This window comes from Rhinolophus ferrumequinum, chromosome 6 (assembly GCF_004115265.2).
Source record: "Rhinolophus ferrumequinum isolate MPI-CBG mRhiFer1 chromosome 6, mRhiFer1_v1.p, whole genome shotgun sequence".
NCBI lineage: Eukaryota > Metazoa > Chordata > Mammalia > Chiroptera > Rhinolophidae > Rhinolophus > Rhinolophus ferrumequinum.
Genome location: NC_046289.1, coordinates 32,761,431 through 32,774,878, shown reverse-complemented (window position 1 = coordinate 32,774,878; position 13,448 = coordinate 32,761,431). Strand labels below are relative to the sequence as shown.

At 38.3% G+C, this 13,448-nt stretch overlaps 1 pseudogene; it reads left to right on the top strand.

Annotated features, from left to right (window-relative positions):
• The first annotated feature begins 221 nt into the window (after positions 1-221).
• LOC117023941 (galectin-1-like) lies at positions 222-634 on the top strand (annotated as a pseudogene).
• Positions 635-13,448: the final 12,814 nt, after the last annotated feature.

Here is a 13,448-nt window from a genome sequence, read left to right as displayed (position 1 = left end):
ACTGTCAGAAAACTAGGAATAAAAGGGAATACTCTCTACCTGGTAAAATACAGCTATGCAAACTTTGTACTTAAGAGTGAAAGGAAAACACTCTTCCTTTAGCTTGGGAATGGGGAAAGCATATGTGCTCTCATCATTCCCATACTGTACGTGAAGCTCTTAGGTGGAGTCATCAGACAACTGGTGCCACAGCCCCCAGGACCATCCTCTTGTCCTCAGTCATGGCTTCTGGTCTGGTGGCCAGCAACCTGACTCTAAAACCTGGGGAGTGCTTCAGATTGCAGGGTGACGTGACCCCCAACACCAAGAGCTTCTTCCTGGGAAACCTGGGCAAAGACAGCAACACGTATGCCTGTATTCCAACCCTCGTTTTGATATACATGGGACAGCAACACTATTGTGTGTAATAGCAAGGACGGTGGGGGCTGAGCAGCGGGAATCTGCCTTCCCTTTACAGCCTGAAGTATCACAGACGTGTGCCTTTCCTTCCACCGGGGAGACTTGACCATCAAGCTGCCAGATGGATACACATTCACGTTCTCCAACCTCCATTGTGAACCTGGAGGCCATCAACTACCTGGCGGAAGAGGGTGACAAGTAGGGGGTCAAGATCAAGTAGGTGGCCTTTGAGTAAAGACAGCCAACCCATAGGCCCCAATAAAGACAGTTGCCTCTGTTCCCTCTGAAAAAGCAAACAAAAGCATATTGTACATGAAACTTGCTAAATTAAAGTCAAGAAAAGACCCACAGATAGCAAAAAGTAAGTAGAACAGTCTTTATTTGCACACAACATGATTGTGTGTATAAAAAATCCTAAGAGATCTACAAAAATGCTATTAGAACTAATTTAATTTAGCAAGTTTTCAGGATACAAGGTCAACATACAAAAAAATCAAGGTTTAGAGGTTTTTTGTTTTTTGTATATACTAGCAGTGAACAATTAGAAAAGGAAACTAAAACAAACAAACAAACAAACAAACAAAAAACTTTGAAATCCATGTGTCTGACAAAGGACCTTTATCTACAATATGTAGAGAACTCGTATAACTCATTACTGAGGCAAATTGCTAAATGAAAAATGGGTAGCAAGAGAATTTCTAGTTTCCAAGCTGACATGTAAAGACCTTAGAAGTCATCATTCCCATTTCACACACACACACACACACACACACACACACACACACACACACACATACACACAAGGCTAAACAAACTAAAGATCAACAACTCTTCTTACATCCCTCACAGAATTGAGGTTACAGGACAAACTGCTCCTCGGAAATTTGGAGAGAGAGACATGCAGACATAGCGAATCACAGAATGCAGAGAGCAAAAGCCTGCAGCTGGAGCCATTATCAATGGGAACACTTTAAATTGTAACTGCTGAATTGTTGGAGGCTCAATGTAGAATAGCTTGAGAGTTAAAATTTCCAAGGGGGCCCCATCTTAAAAGGGTCCCCACCCTTCCGTGAGTTTTACCTCCAGGAACCCCACCAGGTTCTCATTGTGCAGAAAAAAAATTGCCTGGTGCTTCCAGATGGATAAAAAAAGTGGTGCCCCTATACAATGGAATGGTAATCAGCAGTAAAAAGAAACTACCCTATACACAAGAACATGGGTGACTACAAAACATTATGCTGACTAAAATAAGCTAGACACTGTCTCCACAGAGTAGGATTCCATTTATATGAAACTCTAATCTGTAGTGATAGAAAGCAGATCAATGGTTGCTTGGGGACAGGGTAGGAGAATTGCTGCAAAGATGCATTCGGGAAATTCGTGGGGTGAAGAAAATGTAGTTATACAAATTTATCAAAATTCACCAAACTGTTCACTGAAAATGAGTGCACTTAGGTAAATTGTATGTCAATAAATTTAACTGTAAAAAATTCGAGCATGAATTTTAGGGGGCAGAGAATATTGATGAAGTGATTCTATAATTCATGTGGAAAAACTGAGAATATCCAGAAAAAATCTGAAATATAAAAATAATGATGACTTGGCAAAACAGTGGTCTTGAAGTTTCCAGGAATTAAAATACATAAAGTCCATGTCTTACAGTAACATTAATTATATTATCTTAAACCAAAAATTAAGTTTTATTTCTGAAAAAAACAGGATGGATAAAGCTTCAATATAAAGTATGTTAAATGAAACATTTTAATATATGATCATTCCTACCATTAAATTATTAACAATATATACTTTGTTTGACTTGCTAATTTAGGTAAAACATTGCAATACCACTATAACACAATTGTTTAAGTTAAGTCTGAAACATTTTCCTGAATTATAGAATGGCATGGAAGACAAGTTAATATGAAAATGCCTGGTCAGTCATGAATCAAATGAGGAGGAATTTGGGTTGGTTTTTAAATGAGCAGTAAGCTTAGTAAAATTCACAGTTATTAAACTAAGAGTATGCATTAAATATTAAACTCTTACAAAGGATTGTTACAAAGCCTGCTCTAAAATATATCATACACTTAATTTCACATGGAAATGAATAAATTTCTCAATTTTCAGTATAATATAAAAGTGGACTTTGTTCAGTATTGGTCCAGAATAGATCTGACAGACCTGTTAGAAGAATAACAAACTCTTTAGAATAAAAGAATGTTTCAAGATACTCTACCTTTTGAATCTGGGTCTTTGTTCTTGTCTGTCTCTCCCTTTCTCTCTCATATATATATGTGTGTGAGTGTGTATATATATATACATATATATATACGTATATATATATATGTATATACACACATATATACATATACAAATATATGTGTATATGTATATACACACACACACACATATATATACACACACATATATATACATATATATGTACATATGTGTATATATACATTTCACATCTAGCTAGAAAAACATTTTGTCACTTGACAAAAAGTGTTCATTAAAATATGCTCCAGTGAAAATTAGGTCACTGTGAACTGAATGAACTGCTTATGCTGGAATGTTTACAAAAGTTAAGTTCATAAAACCAGTAAGAATGAGAAAAGGGACTGTAAGTTTGGTTTTCCACATTGTTTGATAGGAAAAAGAATTAAACTGGGGCTGTTACACTATTTAATAAAAATTTTGGAGGGTAGAAATTTGGCTTTCACTTGTGAAATAATACTTATTCTTAAGAAATTTGTAATTAATGGACACCAAATGCAAAAAAAAAAAAAAGAAAACCCGAAAAACAAAAATCCTAAATGTGTCTATTTGGACAAGATTTGTTCCTTAAGTTTGTTCATTTGGAGGCTTTCAATGCACTTTGGAAATGCATGATTTCCCAATCATTTCTTAAATAACAGAATTGCAAATCACCAGTTCTCCATGGAATAAAGACTGATTTCGGGCAGATGACTGTGGAAGACTGGGTTTGTATTCTGATCTCTTCTCTAGCTCTGACCTTGGTGAAGTCACTCACTCTCCCTGCTTCAGTTTCTTCCTCTGTAAAATGGGGATAATAACTCCTGCCTTGTAGGGATTGGTAGTGAGGCAACAATATAATGAGTGTAAAAGATTTTTAAAATATGGTTTGGTTTGAAAAATAAAGCTATTGTTTTTTAACCTTTTCTTTTTGCTTTTATTTGAGTATATTTTTTGGAGGAAGATTTGTAGGTTTTTTTCCCTTCTTGTTTTCAAGCCCTCACTATTTTATTTTAATATATATCTAGACTATGAGTATACTGCATTTTATTGTAGGTAAAGTGTACATTTAAATGTTTATATCTAGAAACAACTATAATAAGTATTTCACTTATTAATAGAACCAGGCAAGAATCATGTATTTTTTAGTCAACACTAGATCTGCCCTGAGCTAGGCTGTTTTAGGCTCTTCAGCTGTATGCAATAAAGAGGTGAACATTCAAAATTCATTTTGGTGATTTCCATTTGAAAGACAATTGATTGCCAATGTCACTGAATGTGCGAATGTAGGCATCAAATTAAGTACCAAGGCTGACAAGTGAAGTGGACTTTACATCACGAAATATCCAAGGTAATTAGAGGACGAGCATTATAAAAACAGTCTAGGAAAACACATTTAAAGGAAAGCTATAAAGCTCCCCCAGTGTGTGAGGTGCTGATGGAAACCTTATTGATTATGTGGTACCCATCACCACCCCAGGCATAGTTGAAGCAAATCTCAATATACCCTTTTCAAGGAACACACTTTTCAAAGATATATGGTTTAAATTCTCCTACATTTTATGGCATCTTTTACACTCCATCTCTTAAACTCCATCCACTCCAGCCCCGTCACCATAACAACACATATCCCAAAATAAGCAGCAGGAGCTTTATCAGGAAAGATAGGAGTGAGTTGCAACAGTACCTGGTTTCCAAATGGGAGAGATTTTTCTCGATGGGCTCTCCTGTCATAATGTTATCATCTAACAGGTACATTCTGATGCCACTTGCCCTGGAGGAAACAAAAATGCAATTCTTACATGTTTGATTTATGATGTGAAAATGCTATATATTGAAGACAATAAATGTAAAATTAAGCAATATCCTGAGAGCCAAGATGCTGACCTATCCTTTATTTACCTTTTGTTGTTGTTGTTGTTGTTGTTGTTGTGCCACTCCTGCAATGGATATACATCTACTTCAGACACTCACATTTTTATTTCTGTCCCTATTCATTCAGCTTCCTTTTAAAGACAAGCTACTCAGATGAGCTTTTCTTGTCCCTCTGCTGATATTCCAAGACTGTCTCAGATTCTCCTCTCTAGGTATTCTTCAGCCTCTTCCCATCTAGTCTCTGCTACACTTATAAATTACAAGTCAATGACTCTCAAAGTTACATCATTAGTCTAGAGCTCTATTATGAGCTATAATTTACATACCAAAATATCCAACAGCCTATTGGCTATCTTAGGAATTTCCCCAGATGCTCAAACTCATCGTGTAAATAAGAGTACCCATTTTTATCTACCGTGGCCACACCTCTCCCTTCCAGTTTTCACCACCTCAATGAATGGTGTTATCCTTCTCCCAGGTACACAAATCAGAACCCTGAGTATTTTCCTTGATGCCCTTTTTTCCCTCACCTCTGAATATAATCACCAGTTTTGCCAGTTCTCCCTCCTATATATCTCTCAAATTAGTCCACATATCTCCATCCTCACAGCCACTGCCTTACATCCAGACCCCACCAATTTCTGTCTAGATCATTTCAAAGCCTCTCAATCATACTCTCCCTGCACCCTGTAAGGGATCCTCCACAAACCTATCATAGAGGTCTTTTAAGACTATAAATACAGTCATGTCAGTTTCTTGCTTAACATGTTTCAATGGTTTTTCAATTGCTTTAAGGTTCAAGTTCAAATTCATTAACATGACATTCTCCAAAATCTGGTCCCTGTCCAGCCCGTGTCTGACTACTCCCTACCACCCACCCTTGCACCGCAGATATAACAAAGTACGGTGTTTGCAATTTTGGGGAATTGCTGCACTATCACACCCCTCTCTTGGGAAAACTTTGCCTACTGCCCAGAATGTTCCTGATCTCTTTCTCTGCTTGTTTAGCCCCCACGTGTCATTAACAATTCTGTTCAAATGTCACTTCCTCTGGAAAGTTGTCTCCAACCCTCTCCTTATTCCCACCTCTTAGGCTGGATTACAAGCCCCTCTTCTGAGCTCCTATATTATGAAGCTCTATCATAGCATTTCGGTTCTCACCAATTTCAGTATTTGTTAAGAACTGAATACACGTACTAGGCATTGGGCTAAGAGCTAGGGATATACAAAGATGAAGACACAACTCTTCTCTCTATGAAGCACTTGGCCTAGTATAGCTCCCTTTTCAGACAGTGTAGTTTGCTTACATCCTCTTTCATTATACTATGCCAAAGCCAGATACTGTTATCTGGCACACTCTGTATGCTCGAGAAACATGAAAACAAACAGCTTCAGCTTTACCCACATGTGGAAGATAATTTCAGGGGCCTTAAAAACTCCTTGTAGCATTTTTAACATGACCATGCCTATCTGCAAATGGGCAGAGATGCTATCTATATATTTGATGTAAAAATCTTTCCTGACATGCTGCCCTACATCCCTTCTCCTCACATCTGTTAGCATTTGGCAGAAGCCCAAGATGTATCCAGGCATTATTTATGGAGTGCCTCCTCTCAGTGCATGTTTTGGCTGAGTGGCAGGAAAGCCTCAGCTTTTCTATTAAATCAAGTTCTTATCTCTGATAGAATACTCAGTTTGGTTTTCTGATTTTGCATGCCAGTTTCTTTAATAGACATCCTAGAGCTTTTCTGATTAGCCCCCATTGGAGCGCCATGACAGCCATAAACCATTAGTTTTAGGTTTGCCGGAGGCCTACAAAATACTGTGCCATGATCATACAATTAATCCAATTCATGCAGCAGCCATAATTCTGAATTTCTGATGGAGTTTTAATAGGGATGATCAGGGGAGAATGTGTCTCAGAGCTCCTAAAATTCATTTTTCCTCCCAATCAATGCCAGACTAAATTTGAAAAAGCATTTTTTTTGTTCTTAACAACCAAAAAGAAAAAAAAAATCACATTTCCTACCTGATAAGGTAAATTGTAGATACTCTCTGGAAATGTTTTGCAGAAAACAATGCTCCAAAATTTATAGCTGTCATTAGCTTCATGAATTTCCTGTACACGGAAAAAGGAAAGTGAGTTGGGAAATGTCTATGTACATTCCAGAAATGGTTCCCTGCTGTTTCTATGTTAGTCTCTTTCCCCACCAAGGAGGTGATCTTTAGTCACCTACCTCTGCATCCGTGTCCCTGAGATTCTGGGGTCTTGTCTATAGGCACATTGTCTATAGGCACAGAGATCCCAAAGGATCTCTGAAGAGTAAATCAAAGCTTGAATGTTCATTATTGTATTATGCTTTATAAATTAAAAAGGAAGACAGACAAAAACAATAAATTTTTTCAGACAATATCCCGGTCAATATTAGCTATTCAAATAATTGATTAAATATGAAACAGAGAAAATACAAGGTTTCCATTGAACCTTATATCAATTTTTAACTCTCTCTCCTATGATTTCATTTTTACCAGATGCTTGTTGACTGGCAAAAATAATTCTCCAGAAAATCCACCAAAAGAGCAGTTTATTTGGAAAAAGAAAAAGGAACAAAAACCACGACTGTAGTGCAGGAACGCACACCTCCAACCCAGGGCTCCAGCCGGCTGCCCTCGTGAAGAAAAACAACCCCAGTTCCAAGATGGCTATTCTATTTATTAGCATCCCTCCCTCGGAAGTTACTACAAAATTTAACAAGAAATCAGGACTAGAGCATTAACAAGGGGCCCAGCTCCACCTATAGTCCTCCCAACTCTATGGGTAAGCATTTTAAGATGCCAGTTCACTTTTATCATGCTGAAAGAAAAAGAAAATATTCCTACACAAGATGACAGTCACTGTGGTACTATAACTAATTACTAAATTTCCCAAGAATATTTACTATTCATAAATTTATTCAGTAAATTCTTCTTCAGTGACTACTTTATTACAGACACTTTGTGTGGTGTTGAAAACCCCAATGTTAAAAATAGACATTTCCATGCCTTCAATAAACTTATAATGTAGAAAGAGAGCATTAAATTTTTCTCACATAAATACAAATGATCTTAATTTGGGATACAGTGTATTAAGTAAGGGTAAAGAATGTGTAAACGGAATATGAGAACATAAAATGTTAAGCACCTTTCTCCTCCCCACCTCCAACCCTGGCACAGATGGGCACAGCAGTGCTCCCCAAAATGGCATGAACTAACAATTTCTCAGTCCCAGTGTGGTCAGAGTAGCCTACTGTTTTGCTTGAGTCAAGGTCCATTGGTATGTCGGCCAGGAACCAGCTGGAAAGCACCCTGCTATCTGTCAGCCAGGGATGCGCCCCTGCTCTGGCCCAGAATTGTCCACCGAGGTCTGACAATTAAGTTCGCGAACTCATCCTAGAAAAAGTGGTACATACTTCATTCCTGAATATCACTACGGTCACCTTCAAAGTACTCCCCTTGGGAAGCTATGTACCAATTGCAGCGCCTAGTCCACACTTCAAAGCAATTTTGGAACTCTTTTTCTGGAATGGCCAACAGAGCTGTCATCGTATTACCCTTGATGTCCTGAATGTCATCAAAATGTCTTATTTTCAATATTTTCTTTATCTTCAGGTAAAGAAAAAAGTCATTGGGGACCAGATCAGTTATTTATTTATTGGCTAAAAATTCCCTCACAGACAGTGCTGTGTGAGTTGGTGCATTGTCGTGATGCAAGGGCCATGAATTGTTGGCGAAAAGTTCAGGCCGTCTGACTTTTTCACACAGCCTTTTCAGCACTTCCAAATAGTAACCTTGGTTAACTGTTCAGTTGGTACAAATTCATAATGAATAATCCCTCTGATATCAAAAAAGTTTAGCAACATCGTTGCAACAAGTTTGCCAACTTAAGTGTCAGACCTCATATGGTAGACCATTGCCTGGGAAGGTCTGTTTCAGGTCTGTCAAAAGAAAACTTAATGTTTTTTGCAAGCAAGGAAGGCTACTTGGAAGCTATTTTTTTCTAGCTTCCAAGACTCCTTCCAGATTGTCCACAGCAACAAAAACAGCATCATTTATATATTACTTGCCAGTTCCAAACTCAACGACACACATTATTCAGCTTGAACTTTACATTCACCCAGGAACTCACAGTTTAATATTCTCATTTACGAGATAATCAGACTCAAAAAGGATACATGACTTGCTCACGGTCACACAATTAATACATGTGGTGCTGTAGTTCAAACCCAGCTCTCCTGAACCCAAAGTTTTTACCATTCCCTTGTGCTCACCTCTCAAAGGCATTTATCATCCCAATTCCTGGAATAATTGTTTAGATAACGCTTTTAGTTGTCTTTAAGTTTTTGAGCACCTCAGGAATAATTCTGCTCTTTCTGGAACTTAATTGTGTTGAGCGAAATGGAACAGAAATGGTAAAAGTGTCTCTTAGAAGGAGAAGGAAATTCAAATAGCCAGTGTCACAATCCTTATGAGATGAAAGTCCAGGCAACTGAGAAATGGAAAGTGACAAACAGGACCTTGAATGAAAAATCTATAGAAAGCAATACATTCAGTAAGAAAAAGAGATGAATATTTTTGTTAACCCATGAAAGTCACTGCCCTCGTAGCACATCTCACTTTAGAAAATTGAGTATATAGTTTTAACACTTCAGGAAGGTAGATTATTGTGTCCATGTGAAAAAAAAAATCTCAAGGACATAATGCATACTCATAAGGGAAAGTAGAAGCCTTTTTTCTTTTTCTTTTTTCTTTTTCTTTGTCTTTTTTTTTTTTTTTTTTTTGAGTTCATGCAAGGAAGAGAGCTCAGAGAGCTGAGATATTAAAGCAACACTCACAGCTGGTTTTTGCTCCTGCCTGACTAGGGGGACAGCAAGAGGGGCTGCAAGCTAGACCTGAGAAAAGCTGCTTACCAGCAAGTGTGCTTTATCTGAAAACATCCCAGCCTACAGTGAGCATGAGCCTTTGTTTCCCTTTCTGCCTTGCACCATGTGTGCAGTGTGCTTCATTTTCTGAAATAGTACATGACTTTTTTTAAGGAGCAGAGGTAGTGCTTGAATACCTCAGGAATCATTCAAACCAGTATGCAATTGTGCATTCAGCCTGGAATGTTACAGAGTCTAGGAAGTAATATGACCTTGGAAAAGCATAAACTTGTATTTAGTGTACTTTCATCTACGCTTCTGGTCAGCCAGTCTGTGGTGTAAGAACAGTAGCGTGATTAAAAGCACAGCATAGGGATAGAGTCAGGGGAACTGTAACAGCTATATACCATGTCAGAGGGGTAGTAGACTGGGGGAGGGAGGTTATCGCTTTGTGAGGGGTGTAAATGTCTAACTATTACATTGTTTTGTATACCTGAAACTAATAAAAAAAAAGTGTACATACAATTCAGTGGTAAAGGAAAAAAGAAGCACAAAATCTTAAATCAGTCTGCCTGGTGTTGAATCTTGGATCTATTGATCATCTGTATGTCTGAGGGGAAGTTATTTAACTTCTGTTACCTCTTCTATAAAAATCAGAATGAAGGATGTTTTTCTCCTATTTTTTGCTTCACTTCTCTTTTCTCTCTCCTGTCTTCTTTCTCTTCCTCTCTCCATCCCTCCCTTCCTTCTTCCTACCTACCATCACCCAACCTTCCTTTGCTTCCTTTTAAGGAATCCACCCCTTAGAGTCCTCCCCTCAGGGAGGCCAAAGAGGCCAGTTAGCTTCTCAACTCCCCACTCTTTGGTTAAGCCTCCAGCATGTGACCTCGTCTCAGACAACAATTCTTCCTGTTGAGACTGCCTCTAGAAGTAGGAGCGCATGCATATAAGGAGAGATGAGAAACGGATGATGCGAGAGCATCGCAGAGGCAGGATCCAGGAGCAGTGGAAACATAGGCAACATGTAGCCTGTCCCCACTGCTTTGCTCCCTGGGTCCCAGCTCCCTATCCCATCCTTCAGCCTTCCTGCAGACTCTGTTAGATTCCCCATGTCTACCGCACACATTTCTTTTCTAAGCTATTTAAGTCAGGTTCTATTGCTTTCCACTAAAAATGCTGAAAGATGAAATGGGGAAAATAATGCAATTGCAAGAACTAAATAAGAGAGTACAGGTTAAGCACTTAGTATACTGACTGGCATATAATAATATGCATTTAATAAAATTAGATCTGACAGTGTCTGACAATCCAACAGGGAGCTCCAAAGCAAACACTGACCATTAGAGGAGTTCCACAGAGAATCGGCCAGGAATTGGTACCCTCACCATTAATATTTAAAATATTAATAAAGTTAACATTTTATTAATTAATAAAATAATTAGCTACTACAAATATTATCAAAACTACTGCTGTTCTAGCATTTCAGGTTATCTTATTGCTTATGAAAGAAATTTAAAGGTTTTTTTTCTGGATACAATTTAAAATGTATTTCTGATGAAAACAAAATAAGCGATAAAGTATAAAAAATTTTGAAAATAAAGAAAATTACGAGGAAGGAAATGAAAATAGTTCTTTCTCTGTTTAATTAAATAGTAGTAGGTGTGGCAGCCAAGGAGATAAGCCACTTCAAGAAAGAACTCTCAGTGCAGCTGTAAGGACTATAGTTAGCTGACAGCCTTCATCCACTAACACCTTGGAAATTCTCAGTTTTGGAGCTGAGGCCATGATCTTCCCCACCAATAACTGAGCTTGGTGGGGGTACCAGTTCCTGGCTGACTCTCCCCAGTATGAAGCTCCTCTAATGGGCAACCATTGCTCTGGAGCTCCTGGATGGTTTGGCCGAGACTATCAGATTTGCTTTGTGAAGAGTGTTTTCTCCACTCTGTCCTCTCATTGGAATCATCTGCATAGTAGTCTGAAAATTATTTCTGCCCAATCTTATTTCCTCCCCCTTTTATCTTTCAGTGGTATTATTCCCCCAATAAATCTCCTCCATCATGAGGCCAGCTTCCTGGAAAACCCAACCGACATAAAGGTATATTTGCTCTCAGTCTTTCTTCCAAATGTATTTGTTTGTGTACATGTGTGTTTTTTTGTTATATAATTGAGCTCATAGTGTCATAGATTAAATGTCATAAAATTATTTTATTTTCTTCACAGTTAAATACTAGAGTGTTACCATGTCACTAAATTGTTTTCACCAATATCTTTTTCAAAGCAAAATAATGATCAGTTTATATACTTGTGTACATTATCTCATTGCATTCTCACAATGTCAATTCAAAAAAGGCATTTTAGTACCACTTTTATGGATGAGGAAACTGAAACTCAGAAAAATCAAACAACTTAACTGCAGACATAAAGTAAGCAGAGAGTAGAACCAACATTAGAACACAGACTCGCCTAAGTCTAGGCCAATGTTGCTTCGACTTCCATGATGCCTTACTCTTACCCTACTCCCGTGCCTCAGACTGAATCTAACGGCAACCTTTTACCTCCATTCCTTGCAGTACTTTCTGGCACTAGCCAGGGGAAAAAATGAGGGTCAGGATATTGCTCACGGCCCCTTAACTTAATCATTACAGTCATCTAGTTATTAGACAAATAACTAGTAAGAGTAGAATTTTCATTCAGTCATTAAAATCTTCTGGGACATCTACTGTGTGCAGATAGAAGTTATTTATGCCTTTGATGCCTCCAGAACTAGTGGGGGAAAGATGAGGAAAGAGACTTGTACAGGTCAAAATGATTGGCAACATGATAGAACTTTACAGAAGGTTCTTTGGGAATACAATCCAAGGAACAGAATTGCAATGAAGGCTTTTGAGGAAGCTGAGCTTAAAGGATTTATTGAGCATTTTAACATAGTAACAACATGTGCAAAAAGAATGCAAAGAAACATTAGGTATGACTAAAGAATTGTGTGTACGTGATTGTGTGTGTGTGTTTGTGTGTTGAGCTCAAAGAAGGTAAGGGGTTAATAGGAGATATTATGGACTAAATTGTGTCTCCCCAAAACTCATATGTTGAAGTCCTAACCACCAGGACCTCAGAACAAGACTATATTTGGATGTAGGATTTTTAAAACAATAATTAAGGTTAAATCAGGTCATTAGGGTGGGCCCTAATCCAGTATGACTAATGTCCTTAAAGGAATTAGGACACAGATGCACAGAGAGAAAAGACCATGTGAAGACACAGAGAGAAGAAGGCCATCTACAAAGCAAGAAGAGAGGCCTCAGAAGGAACCAATGACGACAACACTTTGATCTTGGACTTCTAGCCCACAGAACCGTGAGAAAGTAAATTTCTATTATTTAAGCCACCCAGCCTGTGGTACCTTGTTTGGCAGTCCTAGCAAACTAATTCAGGAGATGAGACTGAAAAGGCAGGCAAGGACTTGATTCAGGAGTCCTTAAATGCCATGTTTAGGAGTTTATACTTCTATTCAGGAGACAATGGAGAGCTACTAAAAGATGTAAATCAAGGAGAGATATAACAAAATCCATGTTTTTAAAGTGTTTAAGCTTTGTACTCAGTAATTCCACTCCTGTCCCTATCAAGCTCTTCCATGATGAAAGTAAATGGGGCTCAGGGGAGAATGGAAGTAATTATTCAGTGACTGGCTCCTACATTTCTGATCAGACTTCAAGCTGCATTCTCTGACAATTCCATCTCTGGCTTGTTCTTGTTTCTTCCTCCACCCCCCCCCCCACACACACACCCCAGAATAACACCTGAGTCCACAAGTCAGACTTTTCTTCTAGGCTGTGAGTCATGCCTGTCTCACCAAATCTCATCAGTACCTATGACACAGCATGACATTTAGGGAACATTGGAAAGACCCAAAGAGATTACAAAATGGAAGTATTTATAATAGAGGCCCAACACTGAGCTCAAATGGGATTCAAATTCATCTGGGTATAGCTGAAAATATGGATGATGCCTGTGGGGTGACCA